The sequence below is a fragment of the Choloepus didactylus genome, chromosome 16 (genome assembly GCF_015220235.1).
Source record: "Choloepus didactylus isolate mChoDid1 chromosome 16, mChoDid1.pri, whole genome shotgun sequence".
Classification (NCBI taxonomy): domain Eukaryota; kingdom Metazoa; phylum Chordata; class Mammalia; order Pilosa; family Megalonychidae; genus Choloepus; species Choloepus didactylus.
The window spans coordinates 14,560,435-14,586,065 of record NC_051322.1 but is presented as its reverse complement, the minus strand read 5'-3'; the positions used below and the strand labels follow the sequence as shown (position 1 = coordinate 14,586,065).

At 36.2% G+C, this 25,631-nt stretch overlaps 1 pseudogene; it reads right to left on the bottom strand.

Moving 5' to 3' along the window:
• LOC119511230 overlaps positions 1-22,767 on the bottom strand; it is an 88,963-nt pseudogene extending 66,196 nt beyond the window's left edge.
• Between the last annotated feature and the right edge of the window lie 2,864 nt (positions 22,768-25,631).

Below are 25,631 nucleotides of genomic sequence, written 5' to 3'. Positions count from 1 at the left end.
TTGGCCGGTAGTTTTCCTTTTTTGTAGCATCTTTGCCTGGTTTTGGTATTAGATTGATGTTAGCTTCATAAAATGAGTTAGGTAGTGTTCCATTTTCTTCAATGTTTTGAAAGAGTTTGAGTAAGATTGGTGTCAGTTCTTTCTGGAAAGTTTGGTAGAATTCCCCTGTGAAGCCATCTGGCCCTGGGCATTTATTTGTGGGAAGATTTTTGATGACTGATTGGATCTCTTTGCTTGTGATGGGTTGGTTGAGGTCTTCTATTTCTTCTCTGGTCAGTCTAGGTTGTTCATATGTTTCCAGGAAATTGTCCATTTCTTCTACATTATCCAGTTTGTTGCCATACAGTTGTTCATAGTATCCTCTTATAATTTTTTTAATTTCTTCAGGATCTGCAGTTATGTCACCTTTTTCATTCATTATTTTGTTTATATGGGTCTTCTCTCTTTTTGATTTTGTCAGTCTTGCTAGGGGCTTGTCAATCTTGTTGATCTTCTCAAAGAACCAACTTTTGGTGATATTTATCCTTTCTATTGTTTTTTTGTTCTCTATGTCATTTATTTCTGCTTTAATCCTTGTTATTTCTTTTCTTGTACTTGGTTTAGGATTGGTTTGCTGTTCATTTTCTAGCTTCTTCAGTTGATCCATTAGTTCTTTGATTTTGGCTCTTTCTTCCTTTTTAATATATGCGTTTAGTGCTAAAAATTTCCCCCTCAGCACTGCTTTTGCTGCATCCCATAGGTTTTGGTATGTTGTGTTCTCATTTTCATTCGTCTCTATATATTTAGCAATTTCTCTTGCTATTTCTTCTTTAACCCACTGATTGTTTAGGAGTGTGTTGTTTAACCTCCAGGTATTTGTGAATTTTCTAAGTCTCTGATGGTTATTGACTTCTAATTGTATTCCATTGTGGTCAGAGAATGTGCTTTGAATAATTTCAATCTTTTTAAATTTATTGAGGCTTGTTTTATGTCCCAGCATATGATCTATTCTGGAGAAAGTTCCGTGCGCACTAGAAAAGTATGTGTATCCTGGTGATTTGGGATGTAATGTCCTGTAGATGTCTGTTAAATCCAATTCATTTATCAGATTGTTTAGGTTTTCAATTTCCTTATTGGTCTTCTGTCTGGTTGATCTATCTATAGGAGAGAGTGATGTGTTGAAGTCTCCCACAATTATTGTGGAAACATCAATTGCTTCCTTTAGTTTTGCCAATGTTTCTCTCATGTATTTTGTGGCCCCTTGATTGGGTGCATAGACATTTACGATTGTTATTTCTTCTTGCTGAATTGCCCCTTTTATTAGTATGTAGTGGCCTTCTTTGTCTCTCAAAACATCCCTGCATTTGAAGTCTATTTTATCTGAGATTAATATTGCTACACCTGCTTTCTTTTGGCTGTAGCTTGCATGAAATATTTTTTTCCATCCTTTCACTTTCAGTTTCTTTGTGTCCCTGTGTCTAAGATGAGTCTCTTGTATGCAACATATTGATGGTTCATTTTTTTTGATCCATTCTGCGAATCTATATCTTTTAATTGGGGAGTTTAATCCATTTACATTCAACGTTAAAACCGTGAAGGCATTTCTTGAATCGGCCATCTTATCCTTTGGATTATGTTTGCCATATTTTTCCCTCTCTCTATTAATATCCTTTATTGTACCCATACCGAATCTCTTTAGTACTGAACCTTTCTCCAAGTCTCTCTGTCCTGTCATTGTTTCTCTGTCTGTAGGGCTCCCTTTAGTATCTCCAGTAGGGCAGGTCTCTTGTTAGCAAATTCTCTCAGCATTTCTTTGTCTGTGAAAAATTTAAGCTCTCCCTCAAATTTGAAGGAGAGCTTTGCTGGATAAAGTATTCTTGGCTGGAAATTCCTCTCACTCAGAATTTTAAATATATCGTGCCACTACCTTCTCGCCTCCATGGTGGCTGCTGAGTAGTCACTACTTAGTCTTATGCTGTTTCCTTTGTATGTGGTGAATTGCTTTTCTCTTGCTGCTTTCAGAACTTGCTCCTTCTCTTCTATGTTTGACAGTGTGATCAGTATATGTCTCGGAGTGGGTCTTTTTGGATTTATTCTATTTGGAGTTCGCTGAGCATTTATGATTTGTGTATTTATGTTGTTTAGAAGATTTGGGAAGTTTTCCCCAACAATTTCTTTGAATACTCTTCCTAGACCTTTACACTTTTCTTCCCCTTCTGGGACACCAATGAGTCTTATATTCGGACGTTTCATATTATCTATCATATCCCTGAGGTCCATTTCGAGTTTTTCAATTTTTTTCCCCATTCTTTCTTTTATGCTTTCATTTTCCATTCTGTCATCTTCCAGGTCACTGATTCGTTGTTCAACTTCCTCTAGTCTTGTACTATGAGTGTCCAGAATCTTTTTAATTTGGTCAACAGTTTCTTTAATTTCCATAAGATCATCCATTTTTTTATTTAGTCTTGCAATGTCTTCTTTATGCTCTTCTAGGGTCTTCTTGATTTCCTTCATATCCCGTACTATGGTCTCATTGTTCATCTTTAGTTCTTTGAGTAGCTGCTCTAGGTGTGTCTCTTCTGGTCTTTTGATTTGGGTGCTTGGGCTTGGGTTATCCATATCGTCTGGTTTTTTCATATGCTTTATAATTTTCTGTTGTTTTTGGCCTCGTGGCATTTGCTGAACTTGATAGGGTTCTTTTAGGGTTTGTAGACCAGTTGAAGTCCTTATCTCTAATTTATCAGATCTACAGCTTCGTGGAGTACACTTTCTCTAACTAACCAGCAGGTGGCGTCCATGAGCCACCTGTTCTCCACAAGCCAGATCTCCCCTGCTTAGCCTTTTTGGTGAGTGGGGGAGTGAGTCTTGTGGGGCCCAATTGGTGTACCAAGCTTGCGTGTGTAGTTGGTGTTGCCTGCCCTGTATGTGGGGCGTGTTTCTGGGCAGTCGGGGAGGGGGGGTGGCCCTAACAATCAAATCTCCCTGATGATCCTAGAGTTTTAAAGCTACTGCAATAGTCTAATCCTTCAGTTCAGTCCTGCCACAGTTTGTCTCTGCCACTGACCCACAAGTCTTTGGTATTGGCGTATGGCTCCTGAGACTTGCAAGTGGGCCCCTCTTCCAGGCTGTGCACCCCGGGTCCTCTGTTGAGGGATGACTGTGCTATGTCACAGGTGAGTGCCATCCCCCCAGGGCAGTTCTGGGCTGCTGGGCTGTGTTGGGAGGCTCCAGTCTGCTCAAATGATGGCTGAATGAGGCTCTGTTAATTCACACTGCTCCCCCTTCCCAGCTCTGGGACATTCAGCTGAGGTTGCAGGGAAGGCTAATGTCCACGCCCAGTTTTGTGGTGTGTGCCTGTTATTTGAAGCACTTCCGTCACACTGGGTTGTCTGGGGCAGCTCTGGGCTATGGGGCTGGCGATGGGCAGGAGTGTTTCCTGTCCACCAGGATGGTGGCTGTGAGCGGACACCCCCCTTTTCTTGGGAAGTTGTGTTGTTTAGTGAATTTTCTCAGCCACTGGATTATTGCCTTTTGTCTCAGAGCTCTCTTAGTTCTGCTCTTGATTTGACGTGCCCAAATTTCAATTCTTTGAAGCTTTCTGTATTGAGCTTCTTAGAGTAATTGTTTTAGAAAAAGCAAAAAGGATTTAAAAAAAAAAAAAAAAAAAAAAAACAAAAACGGCCCTCCTCAGAGATCTAATGGGTTATTGAAATGCTAATAGACAAAGCAACCAGGGCCATTAAGGAAAGGTGCACAGGGCAGAGAGATCAGCCTTGCTTCGGGATTTGCATATGCGCCTCAAGGCCTGATCTCCGCCCTTCCCCTTTCTGTGTTCACCAGAACTCCAAAAATCCTCTGCTTTTATTTTGGAGTTTTTCATGTTGTTTTTTTTCTATGCCTGTCTCCTCTCTGCTGGGCTGGCTGCTTTCAGAGTCTCTGGTGTCTTGTCTCAGTCTATCTATGGTTGGAGTTTGAATCAGTAGAATGAGTTTCCGATAAGAGCAGCCACTGCAATTCTCCCTTCTCCTTCCTGGAGCTGACAGCCCCTCCTCCCCCGGGACTGAGCCTGGCAGGGAGGGGCGCGGGTCCCCTGGCCGCAAAAACTTACAGATTTCGCTGATCTCAGCAGTTCCACGTTTTCATGAGTGTTGTATGAAGTATGCCCAAAGACAGATTGCTCTGTGGTGTCCTGTCCACACAGTTCCTGGCTTTTTACCTACTTTCCTGGAGGAGTAACTAAAACATACAGCTCACCAGTCTGCCATCTTGCCCCTCCAATGAAGGTTTTTGAAGAGTTCCCCAGGAGAACCTGACTGGCTAAAGTAGAGATCGAAATTCTCTCTTCTGTCTTCTGAAATCATCACTTTTCCTTTGAAAGCCTTCAACTGATTGGAGCAGACTTCTCTCATGGCTGAAGGCTGCCACCTCCTTAGTTGATTGTAGATGTATTCTGCCATAGATGCAATGAGCTTACTGATGATTTGGGGCCATGAAATATCCTGACAGTAACATTTAGGCTACTGCTTGCCTGACATCATAACCTGATCAAGTTGACATATAAATTTAACCATCTCACAGGGAGACTCAGAAAAAAAAAAAAAAAAAAATAATCCTCACAATGGTAAAGTGTGTTTAAGATAATGTAAAATAAACATGAGAAGACTAGGGAATAATATTGTTATAATGCATAGAGATATGATGATGGTTAATAAAGAAGTAGTAGAGTGAAGAGGGGCATTTTCCTAAAGCAGGGTTAAACTGAAATAAGGTATATTGCAGAAGAAATGAAAGATAGGGAGAGAATTAAAGACTCAGTTGAGTTTCAACTCAGTGACAGAGCTAAAAAGAGCATTGCTCCCATGTTTACAAAAAGAAAAAGAATGAAAAGCTGGAAATTAATGACTTTTCCTGAACCCATCAAAGAACTAAGGTTACAGGGCAAACAAATATCATGAAATCCAAAGACCCTTGCAGAGAAACAGGAACCAAGGATTTCCTTACCTGAGGCAAAAGCCACAGAATGCTGTAAAGCCAGTAGGAAGATGCAGCTAGAAAATTTTAATTAACTGCAAAAGGCCTTGTGCGAGACAGACAGAGAGATGATGCCCCTGGGGACTATGGCACAGACTTTTGCAAACTTTTCCTTCAAGAATGCCACCTGGTCTTCATAGGAAAGACTGGGAGAATCCTGAAAAAGCTTCCCACTGATGCTGGCTAGAGGAGAACAGCAACCACCACCCAAACCACTCAGACCCTTGATCAGTATCTACCCTACAGGACAGAAGCTTGAATCTGCAGAGCTGAGAGGAGACACCTGAAACCTAAGGGTAGAAATCCACTGCAACTGCTGGAGAGGTTCATCAGCTGTTACCAAGAATATAGTCCCTATTTCCCCTATGTAGGGTTTCCATATAAGATAGAGGACAGCTTAGTAAATCTGGATTTTAGACAAATATTTTAATATAACTATTCCATAAGTCACCATTATTTTAAACAATTATTCATTTTTTATCTGAAATTCACATTTAACTGGTTTACCTCCATTTTTCTTTTTTCTTTTTTCCTAAACTGACAATCCTACCCTTAGTGATCAAACATTTTTAGGGAATTGGTTAAAACCCACTGCAGCTGGGCAAAGGGAACAGGAAAAAAAAAAATCAAGTTCTGTCACTGGGGAAAGCCTAGGAATACCTGTTGGCTATCTGGAGGATATGCAGAGACATTGATAAGGTCACTCACCTGAGAGAGTCACAGTGCCTGCTTATGACTGAGTGCCATATCAGAACACTTGAGAATGAAGCCTTCCACTGCCAAGCTCACAAGAACCAAGTAAAATCAACCGTGAACTAAAGCAGTGATCAGGAATGAGACAAGGATGCCCGCTGCCACCACTATTATTCAACATTGTGCTAAAAGTTCTAGCCAGAGCAATCTGGCAAGACAAAGAAATAAAAGGTATCCAAATGGGAAAGGAAGAAGTAAAACTGTCATTATTTGCACATGATGTGATCTTATATTTGGAAAACCCTGAGCAATCAATGACAAAGCTACTTGAGCTAATAAATTCAGCAAAGTGGCAGGATACAAGATTAATGCACATAAGTCAGTAATGTTCTTATACACCAGAAATGACCTAACTTAAGAGACACTCAAGGAAAAGATTCCATTCTCAATAGCAACTAAAAAAATTAAGTACCTAGGAATAAACTTAACCAAGGATGTAAAAGATCTCTACACAAAAAATCACATTACTAAAAGAAACAAAAGGAGACCTAAACAGATGTAAAGATGAACAGGAAGGCTAAACATTGTTAAGATGTCAATCTTACACACACTGATACACAGATTCAATGCAATTCTAATCCAAATTCCAGCAATCTACTTTGCAGACTTGAAAAAGCTAGGTATCAAATTTATTTGGGAGGGAAAGATACCTTGAATTGCTAAAAACACTGTAAAAAAAAAAAAAAAAAAAACAACAGAAAACAAAGTGTGAGGACTTACACTTCCTGACTTTGAAGCTTACTATAAAGCCACAGTAGTCAAAACATCATGGTATTAGAAGAAAAACAGACATATTAATCAATGGAATCAAACTGAGAATTTGGAAATAGACTCCCGAGATCTATGGTCGACTGATTTTTGATAAGGCCCCCAAATCCACTGAACTGGGACAAAACAGTTTCTTCAACAAATGGGGCTGGGAGAACTGGATATCGTATCTGAAGAATGAAAGAGAACCCTTACCTCACACCCTATACAAAAATTAACTCAAAGTGGATCAAAGACCTCAATATAAGAGACAGTACCGTAAAACTCCTAGAAGATAATGTGGGGAAACATCTTCAAGACCTAGCATTAGGAGGTCACTTCTTAGACCTTACACCCAAAGCACAAGCACTGAAAGAACAAATAGATAAATGGGAACTCCTCAAAATAAAAAGCTTCTACGCCTCAAAGGAATTTGTCAAAAAGGTGTAGAGGCAGCCAACTCAATGGGAGAAAATATTTGGAAACCATGTGTCTGATAAGAGACTGATATTTTGCATATAAAAAGAAATCCTATAACTCAATGACAATAGTACGAATAGCCCAATTATAAAATGGGCAAAATATATGAAAAGACAGTTCTCTGAAGAGGAAATACAAGTGGCTAAGAAACACATAAAAAATTTTCATCTTCAATAGCTATTAGGGAGATGCTAATCAGGACCACAATGAGATATCATCTCCCACTAATAAGAATGGCTGCCATTAAACAAACAGGAAAGTACAATTTCTGGAGAGGATGTGGAGAAATCAGTACTCTCATTCATTGCTGGTGGGAATGTATAATGGTACAGCCACTCTGGAAGACAGTTTGGCGGTTCCTCAGAAAACTAGATAACAAGTTACCCTACGATCCAGGAATTTCACTTCTTGGTATATACCCAGAAGATCTGAAAGCACTGAGATGAACAGATATCTGCACACCGATCTTAATAGCAGCATTATTCACAATTGCCAAGAGATGGAAACAATCCAGATGTCCTTCAACAGTTGAGTGGATAAAACAAACTGTGGTAAAAACACACAATGGAATATTATGCAGCAGTAAGAAGGAACGAGGTTATGAAGCATATGACAACATGAATGAACCTTGAAGACATAATGCTGAGTGAAATTAGCCAGACACAAAAGGAGATACCATATGTTACCCCTAATGTGAACACTGTGAAAAATGTAAAATAAATTATATAATGAATAAATTATATAATTATATAATGAAGAAGAAGAAAGAAAGAAAGAAAAATACAGCAGGGATTGCTGCAAGACAAATAATCTCTCTGGGTAGGAGCACAAAGAGTAGACCCAAAGTAAAGAAGGAAGACCTAAGGCCAGGCAAGGGGAATATTTACAGAGTAATTTCAAGTCTCCAGTAGAATGAACATGACAACATCAGCAAGAAATTCCAAATCCAGCCCGACTCCTGAGGAAAGAACACATACCACAACTAAAAAGGACAAGTCTATTCATCTCCAAGCATAAAAAATTATATATCAGTACCTACTGTCCAAAACAGTATTTCTAGCTTCCAACAAGTCACAAAAAGGGGTAAGAAAAAACGTAGCCTGATGAGACAACACGTTCATCAGAACCAAGCTCATATATAAAACATGTTGGAATTATGAGATAGGAAATTTAAAATAACTATGATTAATATGTTAAAGGCTCCAATGTAAAAGTTAGACAATAATGAAGCATCAATTGATTATTTTAGAAATTTTAAAAAGATAAGGAATTCCTTCTACAGATGCATCATTAGATTTGACAAAGCTGAGGTTCTTTTACTTTTCTATTATCTTTGGACCTTTTCAAAAATTTCCTTTAAAAATTTTTAAAAATTGTCTTAAAATAGGATTTTGATATCCCTGTTTCAGTAGTCCACTAAAACATAAGTTTTCCTGTTTATATGTTTATGTCTAATTACAATATGCATAAGACTTTTGTTGCAGGTTACAGAAACAAAACTCATAATGATGCAGGAAAATAGCAAGGATACACTGGAAAGATAACAAAGTGCCTATGTAACAACAGAACCATAGAATGAATGGCACATCTCAGCACACCTCAGGCACACCTCAGCAGAATTTGAAATCAAGTACAAAGATCTGGAATTCCACAAGGATTCTTTCATCTCTTATAACTTCTCTCTACAGTCTGACTTAATCTATTTTATTAAGACTAGATTATTTCAAATTTCCACATTTTCTTATTGCTTTGAAAGTGTATTTAAACACAATACATAAGTGTATATAGATGATATAGGTTTATACATACATATAAATTTATGTAGATTTACATGGATATATAAAACACACATTATCACTGAGAACCAAGCTCTGTACACTGAGACAACTCACAGAAATGAAATGACTGAGATTTAAAGCCATTACAAATTATGTTTCATACCCCCAGAGATAAAAAGCTCTTAATTCTCAAACAGACAGACAGGCAGACAGGTAGATAGATATGAAACCATTCACTTTGGTATGTGAACAATATGAGCTTTGAAGAAATATAGTAAATGTTGAAGCAAAGAAACATAGACTGATGTTATGTTAATGCCCTGGGAATTAAGCAGGTGAACATGTATCACAAATCACTGAGCCATCTGAACCAAAAACTTTCTGCCTAATACATGACTGGTGAATCCCTTCAACAAATTGTGCTTTGCACAAAGGAGTTTAACAAAGTTATCATACTAGTCAACACACTTTCAAAACTTAAAGACCAAATAATATATGACTTATCTCCTAAAATTTGACCCCTCCACTAAATTTTCATGGGCAATAGAAATAGCACTGTAATAACACTGCAATGCCGCCAACTCACACATCTGTCATGTTGTAGACTGTGGTGTTTAAAGTGCTATGGCAGCTGCTCATGAGGACTAAAATTATATTTTTTTCTGGCAGTGCATTACTAACATCTTCCACACCTATTTTAACTTGAAGGCTCATTAGCATGAGCTCAATAATTTGAGAACCTCAGAGAAGAACATGTCTTAAGAGTACAGACTCAGAATTTAGAAAAATTCCAGATTATTTTAGAATTGTATACAAAGCACCCACTGAAAAAAGTTGGCTGCATTTTCCCCAGAACGACGGTGCAAAGTCAAAACAGACTACCCTTAAGTCAAAAACATTTGTTTTTGTTCATAGGTATGGTAGCAAATATTAGCAGTGTGCATATAGATTGGTTATGGTGGGATCTGAAGATTGTCACAAGAAGTTATTGAAACCCAGGCCATTAGCAAAAAGGTAATTTTTTTCGACTTTGTATATTAGGGAATAATCACATCATATCTTGTATCTGAGAACTACAAAGAATTTTCCACATAAAACATACAGTTTGACTTAATTGTAAGTGGGTATATATTTATTAAGATTCCAATTCTCATTTACGCCAAAAGAGAATTTTTTTTCTGTTAAAATAAAAGAAATTAGCGTTTTCCCCATATCTGATTCAGAGAAGACAGACAGAGATCGATAGGTGTTTTTATTCATTCAATCAAGAGTCTTTGTGCTGCTTCTGTGCGTACCTGGTTTTGAGCTAAAGGCAGAAGACAGAAGGAAGAAGAAGAGAGCAAAGTTGCTGTCCAGATGGAATTTATAGTGTAGAAAGGAAAATGAGCATTAAAGCAAGCATAACAAATGCAATGCATAATTATATTCATGCACAGTGATACGAATGAAAAGGAGCCAGTGCCAGGTATGATAACAGGATGAGACCCAGATGGGGCATCAGGTCAACAATGAGATTCAGGCTGAAATCTGTAGGATGAGCTCTTGTGACCTGTATACATGGGCAGGAGTGGCGGGGGAAAGGAGCAGGCCCACCAAAGCCCTGAAGTAAGAAGTAGAAATTAGTCTAAGATGAAAGAGAAAGAAAGGATTTGCAGGGAGTGCAGATGTTGGAAACAGCTTTTATAGGTTGAGAAAACAAACGGTTTAGACAGTTTTGGAAACTAATGTATTAGAAGTGAGCACTATCAGAAACCAAAAGCAGATGCCATGCCACGATTTCCTTTGAGAAAGAAACAAACGCAAGGACTTCATAATACTAGGGGGAGAATGTCACTAGGAAAAGAGTTTGCTGGTTCTGGACTTCACAGGAAGAGTTACTCTTTTGCCCTTTCAAATGCCCCTAAGGAAATTTCAGCCCTGAAAATGGTAAGTACAAGTATATTAGTTCTAGATGCTGACATAGTTTTGAATTAATTCATTAAGTATGTTGACATTAGAAACAAACAGGCCTATTTTCCTCTTCCAGTATATTCAAGCTTCCAGTGGATTTAGTTAGCAGTTGTCATGCTCATTAAGCACACATTTGTATTGTTTTTGGAAATGTCATCTAAATATTTAGAATTATAGAGGAACTGACTGTGGAAAAAGTAAATGATTTTCTCCTGGAAGAAGAAACTGCTGCTCCCAGGAATTTATCATCTTGGCACTAGAGTTGATGGATTGGATATAATTCCTGTCCAAAACGATAGACTAAGAGGTCAAGTATATTTCCCTAAGCCAAGATACCACATTGCTATAATAAAATCCATGGTGTTCTGGCCAAACAAAGTAATAATTTTATTCCTGAAGCCACGTCCTTGAAACCTTGTCTTAGAAGGAGCATTTTATTTCCTTATTTCTTTCATTTAATTTGTTTAAATTTCTTTTAGGAGGTCTGATGAGTTATAAAATAGGAAAAAAACAACAGAAGACGGATATAAGAATGGTTTTAATATATCCACAGGGAAGACATATACTTTGTGTCCTTCCAGAAAAATGATCAGAAATGATACACCTTAACTTATACAGATGGAAGTACAGTATTTACGATGTTAAAGTGAAGAAATAAACCGATATTTTCATATACTTTCTATTTCTCAGTTTTTTTTTTTCTCTGATGTCTCCATCAACAAGCATTATTTACCACTTGCTATTAAGTCAGCATTATTTCAGGGGCTTTCAGAAGAAGTAAGAATTGGTCCCTGTCCTCAAGACACTTACAATCTAGTTAGGTTAATTAGACTCAGGACATCATAAAATAGGAATAGGAAACAATTTTAGAAAACCATATGAGATCATATAATTTACCACTAGACAATTTACTATATACTGAGTAGTATAAAGGGAGATTTTTTTTAAAGCATCATAGGAAGACTGAGTTTCAGTAGAACAATTAGCCATACACATACACACACACACACCCCAGAGGTGTGTATAACCTCTGGATTTTATACATTATCAATATGACAGTTTGAAATGATAAACAGATCAGTACTCCTCTTCAGGACACATTTGTTAGAGTCCTAACTCTTACGGATAGGGTTGGTGGAGGTGGAAATGCAAGAAAACTGTGACATGATGACAAATTTTGATACCTATTGAGAGAGATGGGTAGATACTATGAATTAAAAAGACCCTCAAGTTCCCATCATGATACAGACCATTTATGAAAAGGCCACAACTAACATCATACTCTATAGTGAGAGACTGAAAGCTTTCCCCTGAGACAGAGATGCCCGCTATTAGCACTGCTATTCAATGTCCTAGACTCCCAGCAAGATCTATTAGGCAAGGTACAGAAATATTGGAATATCAGCAAAAAACTGGAAAGGAAGAAGTAAAACTATTTTCAGATGATATGATCTAACATGCAGAAAACCCTAAGTGATCCATATGAAAAAAATAACTCTAGCTAATAAACAAATTCAGCAAAGTGGCAAGGTACAAAATAAACATGCAGAAATCAATTGTGTTTTCTATACACTAGCACTGAGCCATCCAGAGAAGAAATTATGAAAACAATTCCATTTACAACAGCATCAAAAAGAATAAAATATCTAGGAATAAATTTAATTAAGTATGTGAAAGACTTGAACGCTGAAAACTACAAAACACTACTGAAAGAAATTAAAGACTGAAATAGCAAGGCATCTCATGTGCACGTACTGGAAGACTTAATATGAGTTCTAAGATAATCACCTAAGGTTTGGCACACAAGGCAAGGAACATGTGTTTTGTTTAGAACCGTTGGCAAAAGTTCCTGAGTCAGAAATATCACGTGAGGCAAAGAAGCCAAGGAGCAGAAATTTAGAACCCAGGGTAAGAGGCTGGCGCGATAAGGCATTGGCAGAAGTCCTGGCACAGGAAAAAATCAGAAGGCAAATATTGCTAACATTGGAGGTTAATAACCTCTGCTTAACTTTGTCATAGAGGCAAATATCTCTGCACTTTCTCTCTATTGTGAAAGGAAGTGTGTATTATGCCCTATAATAAAAGAGTATATGCTTTGGAATATGACCAACCTGGGTGCACCAGCTCTTACTAGCTTTGTTATTTCTGGACAATTTTCCAAGTATCTGTAGGTAAAGCCTCTTTGCTCTAAAAGGAATTTGACTATATATTTACCTCATAAGATTTTTTAAAGATTAAATAAGGAAATATGTATTATATATCTTGGTTCAGTTTGCAGGCCGATATTTCAACAAAATATATACATTTGCACAGCTATCCAAATAACTGAGTAAAAAGTGATTAAACATTTTTCTAAATTATGCAGATTACTGGTTCTCTTTGCCTGCTACCATGTGTACACGGACATAGCTTACATATCTCTCAAAAGACTCAAAGATTTTTAATTCTATCAAACAATAATTAAATGAAATTGAATCGATTGATATATTAATAAACTTCATTGTTTTTAATATCTATTGATTAGACTATCAATAATATGAAATAATCTATGTTCTCCACCTCTAATTTAATATATATTGTACATTTATGTATTTACTGAAGTTAAATAAAACATATAAAGAGACTATCCTATATATTTTCTAGGTAAAGAAAGATTTTTCATGCTTTTTATTTTGCATAGTGAAATTATCTCCTTACAACTTTGTCCTTTTTAATGCTATTTATTCCCAAATATAGTTGGGCAAAAATTATCTTCTAGATAGATCTTATTTTAGGAAGCAAACAATGTTCTCAGCCTTTCCATTTCCTGCATAAATTATTAGCCATAATCTCAATTCCAATTATAAAGGGCAAATTGTGCATATTGTTTAAAATAAGCCACAAAGGCATATTATCCTTCTCAAAGATTATTTTAACAAAACAGTCTTCACCTAAAAACACAGAACATGAATTGGCTGAATAGACTGACCCTCATATTTTAAATAGAATTTAATAAACTCTTCCTGAGTTTTATGCTAAATGTCATTTTATTATTAGTGCCAAAGTCAGATAATTTGATGTATTTTAAGACTGCATGCTTATAAAAATGTACTGAGAATACCTGCTCAAACCTATCTAATATATCAGACAATTTCTGTGTGACACTGCTTTCATGGTAATTTGAGTATTATAGTTGCTTGTCCATTGAAGCAGCTTTTATAGAAAATGTGCCAGTCATCTGAGAGTTTTGTTGAAATAACTATTCGATTGGCGTATTAATGATCACAGGAAACTGAAAGAAAATGTCATGAACTATCTGAAAAGAATAAACAAAAGACAAGTAGAACTCCCCATCGCTTGTAGTGTGACTGATAAAATTTTATCACAAACAGCATAGTATTTTGCATAAATTACTAAATCATAAGCCTTTATGACAATTAGCAATTGAACATAAAATCATATAGATTTCATAATTGACAGTTACTACAGAAAGAAAAGTTCAGCAATAATTTAAGATTACTTTTATTTTATGACAATTTCAGGTTATTATTTCTAAAGCTTTCATATAGTCAGGAGTCAAGTGAGAAGATGGTATTTCTGCAAGAGTGTATCAGACTAGAATAATAAATAGGAACATAGAATACATGCGTTATTTTTAATATGAAATAATTTGAGTGGCCATAGTAGGCAGAAATTTATTGTAATTCATTTTCAATTAAAGAGTTTGAATTTTCACCAAAGTAATTCTAGTGTTTTCTACCCAAGTACATTTAATATTTCTTCTGTTAGATTTTGTCTGTTTTCTTTTTTTAGAATATGCTTCCCTTTGCCCAACAGATTTTTTTGTTTACAGTTCTGTTATTTTATACAAACGAGATTATGAAGCAGGTATTTAGAATGTTTCATGTTTCACATCAAGGAAATACATTCACAACAGAATACTCTCTAGTCACATTTTATCCTGGTAATTTATCAGTTATTTAAATTTATTTCCATTTGTCTAACTCTTCCATATTTTTATATTATCCCTCAAAGTGAAAATTGTTTTGGATCACCTATTGCAATTATGAAAATACTACTAAAGAATATATAAGAGGCATGCTGCCTTATGTATAATAATTACCTAGACTTGTAATATTAGCAAATGATGCAGGCACTGTAGGCTCTGTAAGCTACTGCCCATTCCAACACAAGATTCAGAGTAATACTTTTTCAAACTCCAACAGATCATGCCACTGCTGTGCTCAAATACCAGCAAGTTTACAAAGTCCTGCAGGCCAGTCATGATCTGGCAGCCTGTTAGCTTTCTGATCTCGGCTTCTCCATCTTGCTCTTTCTGTTCTTCGCAGATTGCTTTCCACATTCCTGAAACTCTCCAGGAATATTCATGCCTTAGGGCCTTTTATCATCTCCTTCTTTTGGCTGGAATGCCAAGCCCCCAGGTTTCTGCATGGTTAATTCCTTCACTTCCAGCAGGTTCAATTCAAATACCCCCTTCTCACTGAGACCTACCACGGCATCCTATCTAAATTTATATTCTCCTTGGGCCCCAGCACTCAAACTTTCCCTTACTCAGCTCTGTTTTTATTTTTTTCAAAAAGGTCAGCAACATTTTCTCTTTTATTTCTTCAATGATATGTTTCAAGGACATAGAAAATTGATGACAAATCATATACACCAAATAAATATAAGATAAATGTAAGATATGTGTGAGTTTATGATTTTTTTATTCCTCTGGCTAGGAATCCACTATGCTATTTTTTAATTGTCTCTGTCTTAGTTTCATGGCTGCTGTGACAACTACCACATAATGGGTTGCATTAAACAATGGGAATTCATTGGCTCACAGTTTTGGAGGCTGGAAGGCTTGCTTTCACATTCTCACTGGCCAGCAATCCTGGGGATTCCTTGGTTTTCCTCACCAAATGGCTATGTCCTCTCCTTTCTCCTTCAGGTTCCTGTTCTGGTTCCCTTGCCTTCCAGCCCCTCCCTGTGGCTTTCTCTTTATAAGCCTCTGGTAGTAGGATGGTAATAGGATTAAGATCCACCCTGATTCAGTTGGCCACCCCTTAACCAAACCTAACATCTTCAAAAGGTCCTATTTAAAACATATTCACACCCACAGGAATGAGAGTAAGAACATGCTTTTTTTCTGGGGTGCATAACTCAATCTATCATAGTATCCTTTTAAAAAATCCTCTTACTCTATCTTTGGTGACATAAATCAGGAAAAAGAAGACTAATGTGTATATTTAATCAACCATCTTTAAAACCAAAAATTACCAGGTCGATAGCCTTTTAAAGGGATTATTATAGTGGAAAATACTTAGAGAAATGTTGAAATTGGATGTTATTGAGTCAAGTATTTATATAACTGCTTCCTTGTTGGTTATAATATTAGGTTCTCTCAAGAGAGCAGGACTTGTCTGATTCATTCTTGTTTACATATAAAGTAATAAAAATATTAAGAGCTTACCTATGTAGCTACCATTTTAAATACTTAAAATAGATTTGTTCACTGAGAACATAGAATAAGCCTGTAAGATAGGGAATAATATTTGATTGATTTTCTCATGAGGATACTGAGGATTTAAAAGCTCACAAAACTTAGAAGTGCAAGAGTGAGAATTCAAGTCCAGATAATCTGACCAAACTCTTAACCAGTACACCACAGTTTCCTAAAATAAGACTGATTTCCCATTAAGAATCGTTTTTTTAACCAATAGAAATATATTCTTAGAATTAAATGCTGTGAGATCAAGGAATATTGAAAAAATGGAAGTTATAAAGAGGCAAAATCATTTAACTCTATTAAGATTTCTAAAGGTGCTTGTTAAGTAAATGTTAGCTGATGGTAACAGAAGAAAAAAATGCTTGTTGGACACAGCAATTTGAAGATCTAAGAAGTATGGGCAGAAAGAAAGGTAAAACTTACTTAGAATATTATGGGAATGTTTTTAAAAGGGAAGAAATGAGTACTTGTCCTAAAATCATGGCTTAAGCCTAGACATTTTCCCAGAAAAGTACTTTATTCATTAAGAGATGAAGTGAATCAAAAGGCATGGCATCTACAGTTTTTTAATAAACTGAACTTACAGGAAGAATAGTCTCTGTATGTTTTACTAAAGGAGAGAAGACAGTAAATATCCTTGAGTGTATTTTTTTAAAATTCCCTAAGAGACTGGTTCAGTGTTTACTAACAGTTTTTTTAAACAGCTTTATAATTCACATACCACACCAATTGATCCATTTAAAGTGCACAATTCAATGGTTTTTACTGTAGCCACAAGCTGTATAAGCATCACCACAGTCTCATTTTAGAACATTTCCTCCCTCTGAAATGAAAGTCCATACACATTTGCAGTTATAATCCAATCCCTCCCAGCCCTCCCAGCCATCGTCAACCACGAGTCCACTTTCTGTCTCTGTGAATTAGAGTATTTCAGATATTTCATGTAAATGGAATCTTAAAATAAGTGGTCTTTTGTGTCTGGTTTCTCATATTTATCATGATGTTTCACGGTCCTTCCATATTGTAACATGTATCATACTCCATTTCTTTTTATTGCCTAACGAGATTCCATTTTATGGTTATGTAATATTTTGTTTATCCATTCATGTTTATGGACATTTTAGTTATGTCTACTTTGGGTCTACTATGAATAATGCTGCTATGAATATTAGTGTTCAGGTTTTTAGGTGGATATATGATTTCATTTCTCTTGGGTACATACCCATGAAAAGAAAAGGGTCACTGATAACTACGTTTAACACAGAGGAACTGCAAACTGTTTTCCAAAGTATCTTCTCTATTTTACATTAACGCCAGCAATGTACAAAGTCCAATTTTTCCATATCCTTGTTAACACTTGGTGTTTTCTGTCTTTATGATTATAGCCATACTAAGGGGTATAAGGTGGCATCTCATTGTGGTTTTGCTTTGCATTACCTTAATGAAAAATGATGTTGAACATTTTTTCTATGATTACTGGCCATGTCTTCCACATATCATCCTTTGACCATATCTTGGGAGAATTATCTATTCAAATCATTTGCCCATTTTTTGACTGGCTTTTTATTATTAAATTAAAAGAATTCTTTATATATTCTGGATACATGTCTCATATGTGATTTGAAAATATTTTTTCCCCTTCTCTGGCTATTTGACATAATCTGGTTATTTTTTAGTTTCCCAGGAAATGAAATCCCAATTATATAAGAAATATTTGAATTTTTCACTTAGTAAATGATTCAGAAGATAAATCTAAAGACCAATTTTGATGGATACCCACAATCTCAATCCACTCTATCCAGTTCTGTGTGCTTTCATTCTGTCATTTTTCCATGAACCAACATGAACAGATATCTCCCAAAAGGAAAAATAATGTGTTATTTAACATAAATAGTGTACCACATAAATATCATGCAGAACTCTCATGTCAGTATTTATCTGTGCCTGTATCCACATGTATCTAATCTAGCAGAATTTTTAAATGCTATATAATATTAAAGATATGGATAAAGCAGGGTTAATTTAGCCATTGATTGAATTTAACATTTGTGAATTTATGATTTTTTTTTATTATTTCAAACAAAGCTGGAATAGATGTCTTTGTACAGGCCTCTTAGTAAACAATTCCCTTTCATGCAAATTTTCTCCGGCATTAAATTGATCAGTGAAATTGCTGGATCATAGTGGACATGCATTTCCAATTTTGATATTATCAAATTGCCCTCCAAGTGACTGTATCATTTTATATCCTACCATCAGTATATACAATAACCAATTTTCTACATGAAGATCAACAGTGTATATTAAACTTTGAAATTGAATTGCCAATTTCTTAAACTGCATTGTTTTAATTTATATGTTTTTGACCATTTACTAAGCTACTTTTACTATGTCAGGTAACTATTTTTATCTCTTCTGCAAATGGATATTTATATTCTTTGTCTTTTATTTTTTATTGGATTAGTTGGAAGTCATTTTTATCCTGAGAAATGGTAAATACTTGAGTTTTATACAATCTAGTGGGAAACAGCAGAATGTGGGAAAGTTTTCCAAATAAGGGGTAACAGGCTCAAGATAATAAAATAAGGGAAATGTATCATGGTAGAGAAATATTAAAAGGCAGTATGCTTAGGGCAAGGATAGGTGAAAGGATGAGGGGTCCGAGAAGTGGTTAAGGACATAAACAGAGCCTGGTCAGATAGAAGATTCTTGAAACTGGTCAGATAGAAGATTCTTGAAACTATATGTCTTTATTTGGTTTTCCCAAGAGCTGACTCTGAGGTAAGGATTCTAGCACAATCGGTTTATTTGGGAAATGATTCCAGAGAAAACCTGTCAGCAGATTGGAGAAGGGAGTCTGGGTGGGTGGGCGAGCCAATAAAAGGTTCAAGCTGGGCATGGACTACTTGAGCACGACCCCATTGGGGTCTCTGAAAGAGAGCTCAAAATAAGCCTCACGTTTACCCCACCAAAAAACAGGAAACTTGGGTGTTCATGTACCACCTTCTCTTCTGTAGTCAAGACTTCTTCCTGGGGCATTAACCCCCAGTCAATTTTGATGCATCCCACACGGACCAAGGGTGCTTTTATGACCAGTTTCGGGTATATGCAGTAAGCAGCCCTCGGTGAACGGTGAGGCGATATTAGGTTCGGCTGCACTGTGTTAAGGGTCCTAAACTTTTTACTCAGGTTAATGGAAGGAGAACCCAATCCACTCCGAATCCTGCTCCATATGGAATGTGGACAAATTTAGCAGTCTTGGGAAGGTCATGTTTGGAGTTCTTCCCCAGCTAACATTTTGTGTTACTAGCCAATGTAAGCGTTTCAATCCGATATAGCAAACTTATCCAATAAAAAAAATATTTAGGTAAATGGATAAGTAGACCCAGCAGATTGTCAGCTATTTTATATACATTTAAAGGTCTCTTACACATTAACAGGGATGGGGAGAGGCACAGAAGAGACGTAAGAGGATGGGGGGGTGGGGGGAGAAAGGGAAATCACAGATTGATAGTAAAAACAACTTTTATATATTATTTTAATGGGATATATAGACACAAAATAAATTTATTAGGAGAGTAGCTTCTCTGTGTACAGAAAAGACAATCTAAATCTATTTATTTATAATGGAAATATGTTACTTAAAGCTAGAGAAATATTTCTAAAATTGAAGTTAACTACATTTTTATTTGTTGGACAATACTTCCCCTTAATTATCCTGTTTGTATATGAAGATAGAATAGCTTATTTAAGTGAGGATACATGATAATCTAAAGCAGTAGTGCTCAAGCAGAATTTACCTGATTAGGAATGTTGACACAAAAGGAAATGCTTTGCTCCAAGAATCTTGGCTTGATTAAAAAAAGGAATGTCCTAAGTACAAAGAATGTAAGGACATTTTGCTTAAGATGGAAATGGATTTAAGAAATAAAAACATACCTACCTCACTAACAAATGCTTTTCCTAATATTTGTACTGATCCTAGAGACACAGTTTACAGGTCACAAGGCAAATTATATTACTACTAAATTGTTGACCGTAAAACCCTCTACATTGATATTTATTGCACTCTAGTTAAATGCTTAATTTTTTACTTTTTAAAGTATAGCATATCAGAGACAAAACTTCAAAAGAGAAATATGTGAGCTAAATGGTATGCTCTAATACATTCTATAAAAAGGATTCGTAGAGAAGATTCTTCAATATACCAAAGAATTCATCCTTTCCAATAGAGAGGATTCACCAACATACCAAACTCATTCTTGATAAAGTTTGTGTTCAAGAGACAGACTGTTCTAGGGCATATCTATATTTATAGCTTTTTGTTTATTTGTTTTATTACTGTTGTTTAAAAAATCATAGAGTGGTCCTGACTAGAAAAAGCGAAACAATATTGATATGAAATAAACAGACTTTGCCATTGAACTTACTTAACGGGTTGTTGGCACTTCAAACCAATCTGTATTCATGCTCATACTCTGTGGCCTTATACCCAGAGATTTAGCCATTAAGATACAGCAATATGATCCATGGATTTCTTCACATTTACATTTTAAGATATAAACCACGGTGCCTTCATTTTATGAGCAACCACAATCACTACAAATGTAGTTTGTAATATGTCAAAACCTCTTGATGAGTGTCCTTGAACTTCTCCAAACAGGACCCAGTGGCATCCAAAATGGTACTGTCCACATTAAAATGTAAATGAACCCGCTGTAACTGCAAACCAAGATCATCTTATACAGGTGTTTAAATATAACAAGACCTTAAAATCGCTCCTTCAGGGATATCTCGGGTACCCATAGTTGCTGAATTGCATCTAGGCATAATGCCTTCTATAGACGTGGTTTTATTGCTCTTGTGTGATAGTTACTGAACTCTCAAGAAGATATTCTGCTAAAACAATAAAGAGACCTCTTGCCTAGGCCCAGATGAAAACCTATTTCAGACCCCAAAGTGGAAGAAACCTAAGTTTTCTTAATCCTGATTTACTTAACATTTGCTTATTATTGAGCACTTATATTAGACACAAAAAAGGATCATGTTTTCTGCCTTAAAACAATTTAAGATTAACATGCAATAATTTCTCTTGCTTTTAGGGGAAAGTTTTAGCCTGTTTCTTGTCATTTGATTCATCTCTTTCTCCTATAATATGTGCTCAAGTTGTATGCGCCTCATTGTCACATGCCAGTACCAAAGTGAATTAAATGATCTCCTGGCCATGCTGTTTCTAGTGCATATTCGTAATGCATGATGCATAAAGCACTTCCTAATCCTTCAAATCAGATCCTCCACAGACACAGTTAGCCACAAATAGGCTCTCATTTCCGGTGAATATAAGAAAAATAACTTTTCCAACCTGGGTTATCAATGAGAATGAATGAACTTTATTTTTCCTCTAAATAAAACCTGAAGAAGGAAAGGGCGGACAGAGGGTGCCAAGATAAACTAAAAAGATTAATTCTGTATTATTTGATATATATAAAGTGCTCATGCATTTCTGGCTCTTGTTACCTAATAAGTGTCAAAGAAAGAAAAATAGAAGCTACCTCTGAGTTCTGAATTCATCAATTTTCTCCTCTCACAATCCTATTTCTCAGTTAGCGGCACCTCCAGTAACCAGAACTAATAGATGAAAACAAAACCAAACAAAAATGCTTGTGATACTAAGCCAGTCATCATGTAAATTTCCAGAGTTAATTAGCTTTTTATTAAAATACTTTTAAAGTTTCACATAAAACTTCACCCTCTTAAAACAGATACTTTTAAACAGGTGTCAAAGGTAGAAAAACCTTATTAATAAATTCTTATCCCTTCTTTCTTTCCTTTCTTTCTCTCTTACCCTCCCTCTCTCTCCTTATTTATCTAACTGTCTACCCAATAAACCACATATCTGTCCACCCATCTACTTATTTCCTTTGCTTCATCAGGTTTTTGGAAATTGCTTTCTAAGAGGGGATAATTAAACTTAATGTTTCCACATCTCTGTGATGATGATAGGCATTTAGGAACAAAGGTATAAATACTGCATGGGATGGGAATTTTAAAATATAATTTTTAACTCATTCATCAGTATAATACTGTTAGTCATTCCTTTTCACTTAGCCAATTTATTTTACTAAGCTAATTTATTTTTTAACAGAACCACTACTATAAATAGTATTCCTAGAAAGTGAATTTAGATGCTATAGAAAATGCATGGCTTGGTCCTTATCCACTTTTAAGACTATCTTAAAATTAGTCTACTTAGCCTCACTGTGTTAGCTCCTCCCAGACCGAGCAAAACTTGGCATGGGGTTCAGAGACTTTGAGTAAAATATCCCTTCCTTTAGTTGCTCATAAAGTTTTTCAAGTATTTATCAGAAACGATGGGGGAAAACAACACTCACGCTGCAAGGTGAAATTTATGCTGCTCCAAGCATTCACTGACATCATCCAGACCTGGGGGGTGCTGGCCAGCTGGAGGTCAGCGGGCGTCAGCTGCAAAGGCACGTTGACGCCCAAGGCTGGAGTCACTGCGCCCGTGTGCTGGCGAGCTGCAATCTCCGCAGACATGTCAGCGCAGCTTTAGGCCCTGCTACAGCTGGATTTGTCTTTTAAATATATTTTAGTGTTTAGAGGAGACGTTTAGGAAAAAAATACATTCATTTAATGTCTGACAGTGTAAGTGAAACATTATTAATTCTTAGTTTTCTTATTTTAGAAAGGGTCAATTCACCCTTATTTATAATGTTAAAATTGAGGCCTATTTCACTACATTCTATAGATAACCCTTTCCCCATTTGCAGGATTTCTCAGCCTTGCCCAATCAAAAATATTACCTGAGCACTTATTAAAAATGAAGATTTCCAAGCCCTCTTCCACCGCCGCTGATTTAGAATTTCTGCCACGGAGACTGAAGTCAGTAATTTTAATCAGCCATCTGGGTGACTTATTTTCCATCAGACAAGTTTGGAAAATAGAGAGGTACAGAGTAACATTTCCTAACATTTGACTAATGCATGTATATCCACTTGGTTTAACTTTTCACTAACAAGTGATGCATCAGTTTCTTCCTTATTCAACGGTAGGCCTTTGTGATGGCTGGGTTCATGTGTCAACTTGGCTAGGTGGCCTAGCTGTCTGGTCAAGCGGGCACTGGCCTGACGATTCCTGTGAGTCTATTTGAGGCTGGTTGGTTTGTCGGATCATCAGTCAATTGACTGCAGCTGACTGATGACTCATCAAGGGGCGTGCTTCCACAGTGAGAGAATGCAATTGGCTGGATTTGGTCCGGGTGATCAGTTGGAGGCTTATAAGCCTGACGGTTAGAGAACCTTCACTTCTTCTTCAGCTGCTCAGTGAAGCTTTTCCTGGGGAGCTCGTCGAAGTTGCCAGTTCGTTTCCTGAGTTCGTCAAAGTTGTCGGTTCGTTTCCTGAGGAGTTCTTCAAAGTTGCCGGTTCGTTTCCTGAGGAGTTCGTCAAAGTTGCGAGTTCGTTTCCCGAGGAGTTCGTCGGACGTCTTCCTTGGAGTTGACAGCTTGTTGACGGCTCTGCAGAATTTGGACTCGTGCGCTCCCGCAGTTGCGTGAGTCACTTTTACAATTTGATAATAAGAGACATCTCTCATTGATTCTGTTTCCAAGGAGAACCCTAACTAATACAGCCTTCATCAGATTGCATTGTCCTACTTGTCTTTACTTAACTATTCAATAGTCCTTGTCAAACTCTGTCCCCTTCTGGTTTGATACCAGAGGACTTAGGAAGAATGAGCAAATACATCTGCTTTATTACAGAAGAAGAAAAAAAAAATGTCAGCCGAAGTATATATTATATATCACGGATAATTTAGCCTTTCCTCTTAGTAGTGGGAGAGGATCGATTCCAGGATTCCTGATGTTACTTGATCAAATTTAAGAGGCTTTGCCAAACGCTGTAATACAATAGTGCAACAAATGACCAATCCCTCAATTCAAACAAAGTGAGATGAGAAGAGGAGTAGAGGAGTGCTCCATCTGTATTAGTTAAATCTCTCAAATGTATTGTTTAAAGGTACTTTGTTTTTAAATACATACAGTAATTTAGGATGAGATTGCTATCCTTGGAAAATCAATTTTAATTAATATATAACAATTGTATCTGCTTAATGTCTTAATTGTTGGAATACAAATTAATCTTTTACTGAAGGCCTGAAAAAAAAAAATAATAAAGCCATGAGGAGGAGCCAGAAGCCAAGTCAACAGAACCCAGAAGAGAAAGGATGCCAGGAGTATCACCACGTGGTGGGGAGAGCCCAGGAACCCAAGGATTAACAGCAGCCGGCACCAAATCACAGTCTTGGGAAGAAAGCTTTGCATTACTGACACCTCAATTTTGAACTTCCTGCCTCAAAACCATGAGCCAGTAAATTCCCACTGGTTAAACCAACCCACTGTGTGGTATGTCTTAGCAGCCTGGGAAACAAAGACACCTTTAATCAGAATTTGGAAGTTCCCGTCTATTTTTACTTTGCTGAGCATTTCTATAATGAATCTCATCCAGTTTTTATTCTGCCTCTATTGATGTGATCTTATGATTTTTCTCCTTTTTTCTCCTCCTAATATAGTGAATTAGATTGATTTTCAAGTGGATAGACAATCTTACTGTCATGAGATCAACACCAGTTTTCCATGTTGTATTGTGGTTTTTCCTAAAGATACCTCCAGTTTAGTGTTTGATCTACTCTGAGTCTAACAGAGAGTAGTCCATTAAAAGAGTGGTCAGTGACATACATACATTCACGTATTATCACTGATATTGTTCCTAACATTTTTTTATTGATTTACAATATTCTTTCCATGTTTTATAGTCCTTTCTAAACTTTTCCTAAGTACCGATTACATTTCAGGCATTTTTACTATGTTCTTAAGATATAATAGAAGCTATTTTTGCACATGGAATCCTCACACCAATTTTGTTAGGCAGACAGGAATAATTTTGAATTCATTTAAGACATTAAGGGGACCCAAAGTATATTCCAGAAGGAAAGTGTCAATAAAAACACAAAAATGTGCTTTTTTTTTTTTTTTTTACAAAGTTCTGGGTATTTAAATAGTTAAATAATACTTTAAAAATAATCTTAGAATGCATGAAAAGATATTAAAGTTAATAGAACCAAGTAGAATCATTTTCTTGATTAGTTCCTTTTATTTTTATGAGGATATTAAAATTTTCTGTTATCCCTATTTTGAAATTTTATTAGGTGGTTTTATTTATTTTTTTAGTACCTAATGATTGACTTATTTAATAGCTTAAAATTTTTACAATTTGGTCCTCTAGGTACAGAGAGATTGGCGAGGCAGATGGCTTGGGGATGAACAGTATCAAATTGGGAATACGTATCATTTCATTAAAATCTTCTTTAGGGTTATAAATTAGGCTTGCATCATTCACACATAACA